At 41.3% G+C, this 6540-nt stretch overlaps 1 protein-coding gene across 2 annotated transcripts in view; it reads left to right on the top strand.

Moving 5' to 3' along the window:
* Window positions 1-201: 201 nt before the first annotated feature.
* Window positions 202-6540, top strand: part of TESK2 (testis associated actin remodelling kinase 2) — a 128502-nt gene continuing 122163 nt past the window's right edge. For both annotated transcript variants that reach the window (XM_079933675.1, XM_079933674.1), the window contains exon 1: window positions 202-526. The gene's annotated coding sequence lies outside the window, so the exon portion shown is untranslated. The remainder of the gene's footprint in view (window positions 527-6540) is intronic.

Raw genomic sequence — 6540 nt, 5'->3', positions numbered from 1 at the left:
AGTTGGCGCTTTGGGCTGATGATTGGCTTTTCTGAACGCCCATTGTGTCCACCCTCATACCACGTGGCATTCCTAGTGCTAATTGGGCAATTCCACTAGCTCGTTTTTCCAGGATTAACGATTGATTGGCTGCTCTGAGGGAGGGCTTGAGAAGAGGGGCGTGACCGTTGAAACCCCGCCCCTAGCTTCCCTGCCCGCTTGGGCAGGAGTTTCAGTCGCTCGCGGCCGGGCAGCCCACGGCTCTTCCAGCTGCGCTCTTTGGCTCGCCGGCCGGATCATTCTCCTGGCCTCGCCGAACAGGCGAGGGGAGCGGCCCCGGCTGCGGGGTCATGGCAGTAGCCTCCTCGTCCTCCGCCGCCGCTGGCCCAGCCGAGTCGCCGGCTTCTGCGCGAGGGAGCCCTACCGCCTCCGCAGGCTAAGAGCCGCTGCCGCCTCCGAGCTGTGAGGGCTACTATGCTCCCTCTTTGCCTCCGCCTCCCCCTCCCGCCCGCGCAGGCACCCCTCTGGCTGCTCAGTCCCGCCTCAGGTAACGCCAAGAGAGCGCGTGGGGCACTAACCCAGGGCACCCCGGCCCGCGTGCGCGGCTACCGCCCGCATGGGCTTAGGAGCATTGGTGCTCCGGTCTTTTAGCACTGGCAAGACTCCTTCGCTTCCCGGAGCCTCCTCTCAGCGGCTGGGGACACTCCTCGACCCCTTCCCCTACTCTTTTCACTTCCTTCAGGGTCCCGGGACGGCTTCTTACCCCTGCCCCGCGCCTTCTCCCTCCCCACCTTAGAGGCCCGGAACCCGTAGAAGTTCCTTCGTATCAGGGACTTGGTCCCCGACTCCTTCAGGCTCTTTCCCCACTTCAGAGACTCAGGACTTCTTCATTTCGTCGCAGAACTCCCGTTTCTGAGACCTCCAGCTCCACCCTGTCAGCTCGCTCAGAGATCTGGACTCCCTCACTTTTTTTCTCAAACGTAACACCCTCGAAAACACCCACTTCTACCCTCGAAAGATACTTCCCTCCCCTCGGACACTACTGACTCCTTTTTTTCACTCCTCCCCTGTCATCCCTCCTCTCCGCATCTTTCCTTTTCCCTCCTCTGCCTTTTACCCTTAACTTTGAACACTCTGGACTAAGCCAGTATTCAGATTTAGCTAGAAGTGAAACCGGGTTTGTCGAATTTAAAAACCTTTCAATGTATCCCTCTGAAAAAAACTTTGCTAAATAATTTGGACTTTATTCTGTAGGTATGGGGAGCCATTGAAGCTTTTAAGCAGGAGTTTGGTATGGTTGATTATCTCTGGTGAAAATATGGAGGAAGAATTCAAAGTGAAGAGCGTGGAGGCAGAAAGCCTAGGTAGGCAGGAAAGTAGTGTGCTAATCCAGGTCAGAGGGGAATAGTGGTAGGAAAATGAAGAGAATGGCATGCAGTTCCATGAGGTTTCAAAATAGAGTTGACTGTATGATTCCATTTATACGAAATGTCCAGAGTAGGCAAAACTAAAGAAATAGAATGTAGATTAGTGATTGCCTATGGCTGGAGTTGGGGGTACACACATGTAACAAGACCTAGGAGTAGGGTCATGGGGTATATGCACTTTAACTTCATAAGATATCAGATTGTTTTCCAAAGTGGTTGCAGCAATTTACACTCCTATAGCAGAGTATGAATGTTATCACTGCTTCATATTCTTATTAGTATTTGGTAGTATCTGACATTTAAATTTCTACCAATTTAGGGGGTATAAAAAGGTACTGTGGTCTTTATTTGCATTTCCCCAATTATTAATAATGTTGAATATCTTGTGTTTCCCAATTTGGTTTCTTCTGTGAATTGCTTGTTAAGTCTCTTGCCCATTTTTCTACTTTGTGGGGTTTTTTCTTACTAAGTTCTAAAAGTTTTTTTTAATATACTTTGAGTACAATTAGTTACAAAAATTCTCTTCTGATCTGTAACTTGTATTTTCACTTTTGTCTTTTAATAGATAGTATTTATTATGAAAAAAATAGAGTTGAGAGAATTAGTGGGGGATTTCTAACTTGGCTGATGGGATGGATTGATAGTGTTAATTGAAATAGGGAACATAAAGAAGCAATTTTGAGGGGAGGTAATGTGATTTTGGATAAGTTTAGTTTGAGGTGTTTTTCAGGTATCATTGTGGGTAGATGGAAATTTGGGTCTGAAAACTGGGAGAAAGTTTGGAACTGAATACATATATTTGAGGGTCAACAAAGAGTATATGGGGGATGTTTGAAGCCTTAGTATGGGGTGGTAATACTGAAAGAAGAGAAGAAAAGGGCTGTGGACCAGAAGGAATATCATTGTTTGAAGGGTAATAGACACTGAGAAAGAGAGGTTAAAACAGTGGGACAAGAACTAGAACAGAATGGCATTATGATAGAAGCCAAAGGAAAAAAGGGTTTCAAGAAGGGAGAGGGCGACCATCAGTGTATGATGTGGTGTATGACCAGTAGAATGAGAATTCGGAAGAAACCACTGAATTTAGTAATTAGAAGATCACTTGCTTTCTTTGAAAGACACTTTAGATAGCGTGATGGTGGGAATGATGGCAGTAGTCAGATCGTGATGGATTGAGGAGCAAATGTGAGACAGTAAAATTACTCTTTCAACAACTGTGATTATGAAGGAGAGCTGATAGTAGTGAAACACCTTTGTTGAGGTTATGCTATATGCCAGGTATCATAAAGATGCGTTATAGATCACAACAGCCTTGTTTATGTATCAGTATCCCTCTTTTACAGTTGGGAAGCTATAGGCAAGAATTTGAAAAAGTCTGTCTAGCTCTGAAACCTGTGTTCTTTCCACTATGGCACATGTGTGTTTTTCTTTTTAGTATGGTAGGTTGAGGGGAAATTTTATTTAGGAGATACGTTGGGCATTTCATTCTTTGACACCGAAAGGATAGACATCGAGATGGATAATGATGTGGTAGGAGAGAAGGAAGGTGAGAGAGTTTAAAAGATGGTTTTATTTTGTTGATGTGATAAGTTATCTGTGGAGACGTCAATTATCTTTGGAGACTGAAGGAACTATGGTGAGTTTCTGGCTTGAGTATTATGGCCATGGAAATATTCAATGGAAAATGAAAGAGGAATGGATTAAGGATTCTTCTTTTAATTAATTAATTAATTTTTATTTTTGGCTGCGTTGGGTCTTCGTTGCTGCACGTGGGCTTTCTCTAGTTGCGGCGAGCAGGGACTACTCTTCATTCAGTGTGCAGGCTTCTCATTACGGTGGCTTCTTGTTGCGGAGCACAAGCTCTAGGCATGTGGGCCCAGTAGTTGTGGCTCGCAGGCTCAGTAGTTGTGGTGCACAGGCTTAGTTGCTCTGTGGCATGTGGGATCTTCCCGGACCAGGGCTCGAACCTGTGTCCCCTGCATTGGCAGGCATATTCTTAACCACTGCGCCACCAGGGAGGGAAGTCCCTGGATTAAGGATTAAATAAAAAAGATTGCTGACACATTTAAGCCAAGTTAAAGTTAGAAATATATATTTGTAGTGGGGCCCAGGAGCATGCATTTTCCACTCCAGCAGCCTAAGAGCAAGAGGGCAAAAAAGATGATTGGGTTGATCCAGAATTGGAATTTACAAGAAAGAAAGGTAAAATGGAGAGTAATTTTACATTGCTAGTGATAGTGTGGGAGGTATGATGGTATGATGCACTTTAAGCGTCAGAGCTGGGGCTGTGAGAAATAAAACCTTCTTTGGGGCTGGTGTACTTGGAAAATAAGGAGACAATCAGAAATGTGGTTGAAGACTAGGTTTTGTAAGAAAAACAGAATGAGAAAGCTGAGAGTTCAGTATAAATATAGTTTCAAGGTAAAACAAAAAACAGTGTAGGGACTTCCCTGATGGCGCAGTGGTTAAGAATCCGCCCACCAATGCAGGGGACACGTGTTCGAGCCCTGGTCTGGGAATATCCCACATGCCGCGGAGCAGCTAAGTCTGTGTGCCACAACTACTGAGCCTGCACTCTAGAGCCTGCGAGCCACAACTACTGAAGCCCGCGTGCCTAGAGCCCATGCTCCGCAACACGAGAAACCACCACAATGAGAAGACTGCGCACCACAATGGACTAGCCCCCACTCGCTGCAACTATAGAAAGCCCATGTACAGCAACAAAGACCCAACGCAGCCAAAATAAATGAATGAACAAATGAATAAATAAGTAAATAAATAAACTTAAAAAAAAAAACCAGAGTGTAACTGTCTCAGTGCTGTTGAAGGGGAATAGACGCATAGATTATTGAAGTAGTGGGAGGTTAAGGGGCTATAAAGGATATTGATATGTCATCAGTATGGATGTCATAGTTGCCCACTATGAAGCGGGAAATGGAACAGAGAAGATATTGGGTCCTATATGTGGGGCTGCTCAGAACTAAGGGACCCAGAATTGAGTTGGACGTTCCTTGGCACTTGTTCAAAAGCAGTACTAGGTGGTACAGATATTTGTGTGTGAATTAATGTCGAGATCCTCAAATACTTGATGCCCTGGATGTATGATGTATTATTCTCTCAAACAGATGTCTATTTGGGATGGTCTGAAACACAGATCTTTTGTGATTTGGAATATGATAGGCCTGTTTAGCTCTGTTTAAAAGTGTACGTGCTGAGAAGCTAGACTAGGGAATCTCCAACCCAGTATCCCCAATGACATTTTGTACTTACGTTATTTGTAAAAAGTAAATTACATATTTACATATTTACATGTACTCATTCCCTGGCTTATTTAGAGTAGAAAGCTGACTTGCTTTAATGATTTTTTCTCTATGTGAAAGTGTTTATAAATATAATCTTTGTGTCGTACATTTCATCTTTTCTGCAAAATGAATGTTGTGTTGGAATTTGAAATCTATGATAAGGGCTTTTATGAGAATTTTGTCTCCTTCTGGTAAATGAAGCCCAAGTATTACATTGTATAGTGTGGGTGATGGTGAATGTTTTGGGCCAACAATGAGTATTATACTGTTTTCCAAGTCGTCATATGGAGATGACTTCAGTGTGTCTTACTGGTGTTATTTCTACTGAGCACTCAGAGTGGTTGTTTCAGAGAAAGGCTTACTTGTGATAATTTTTAAATCTTACATTCCTGAAAATTTCAGAAAGGCAGTGTGATATAAGGAAAAAAGTGGAAGTCCTAACTGTCATCGACCCTGTTATGATTGGCTGTATGATTGTAGGCAAATTTTTTATCCTCTGAGCGTTAGGTTTTTTTAAATTTAATTTTTGAATAGGTAATACATTCAAATGGTTAAATAAATAGTTGAATATTTATATATTTTATATAAACAGTGAAAGTCTCACTCCTATGCCTATTCCTCATCCACGCAGTTTCATGTCCCTTGCCCAACCACTTTTACTGGTTTCTTTACACTCTTTTAGACTTTCTTTAGGCAAACGCTTACAATTATGAATGTATTTTTCCTACTTTTCATGCAAAAGTTAGTCCACAGTCCCCACTGTTCTGTACCTTCAACCCATTACCCCCCAATTTTTTTTTCACTTAATGTATCTTGGAGATCTTTCCAGATCAGTACATAGAGAGTTTCTGCTTTTTTTCATGAAATCTGCACAGTATTTCATTGAATGGATGTATCATAATTTAACTAGTTCCTTATTGTTGTACATGTATGTTGCTTCTACTCTTTTGATATTATAAGCAATTCTGTAATGGAGACCCTTGAACATGTGTCATTTTACATGTGTAAAAGGATATTTGTGGGATCACTTTATAGAAAGTGGGATTTCTAAGTCAAAGGATATATGCATTTATAACTGTGAAATATGTTGCCAAATTGCTTCCCTTTGGGGTTGCTCCAAAATGTGCATTGCCTGTTCACTCACCAACATTAGCTGTATCATAGCTAATACTTACATGGTACTTACTGTGTACCAGATACTGTTCTAAGTGCTTTATATACATTACTTCATTTTATCTTAATAACATCCTTTGAGGTAGGTACTGTTATTATCTCCGTTTTTCAGATTAATAATTTGAGGAATAGAGACTTTAAGTGATTTGCTCAAATCATACAGTTACTGTGGCAGAAATTCAAACCAAGTATTCTGGCTTCAGGATTGGTGTTACTAAGATTATGTTTTACTGTTATCAAACTTGAATTTTTGCCAATCTGATAGAGAAAAATGATACCTCAGAGTAGTTTTACGTTTTAAAATATTACGTTAAGGTTAAGGATCTTTTTATATTGTTTGATCACTCATGTTTCCTTTTCTGTAAACTACGTGTTTAAATTCTTTACCTGTTTTTCTTTTGAGTCATAGGCCTCTTTCCTATTAATTTCTAAGTTTCTCTCTCTTTTTATATATGATATAAATATGTATATATATTTATTTATGTATTGATATATATGTATTTATGTATATATATCATATATACATGTAATAAGATAAACTTCTTTGTCTGGGGTATGTATTGCAAATATTTTCCCATTTTGACATTTGTCTTCTGACTTCTTTTATTCCCATGCAGAACTTCTAGATTTTTATGTAGACAGACTTATCAATCTTGTCT

Source organism: Stenella coeruleoalba, assembly GCF_951394435.1.
Source record: "Stenella coeruleoalba genome assembly, chromosome: 1".
NCBI lineage: Eukaryota > Metazoa > Chordata > Mammalia > Artiodactyla > Delphinidae > Stenella > Stenella coeruleoalba.
This window is presented reverse-complemented; position numbering and strand designations above follow the sequence as displayed.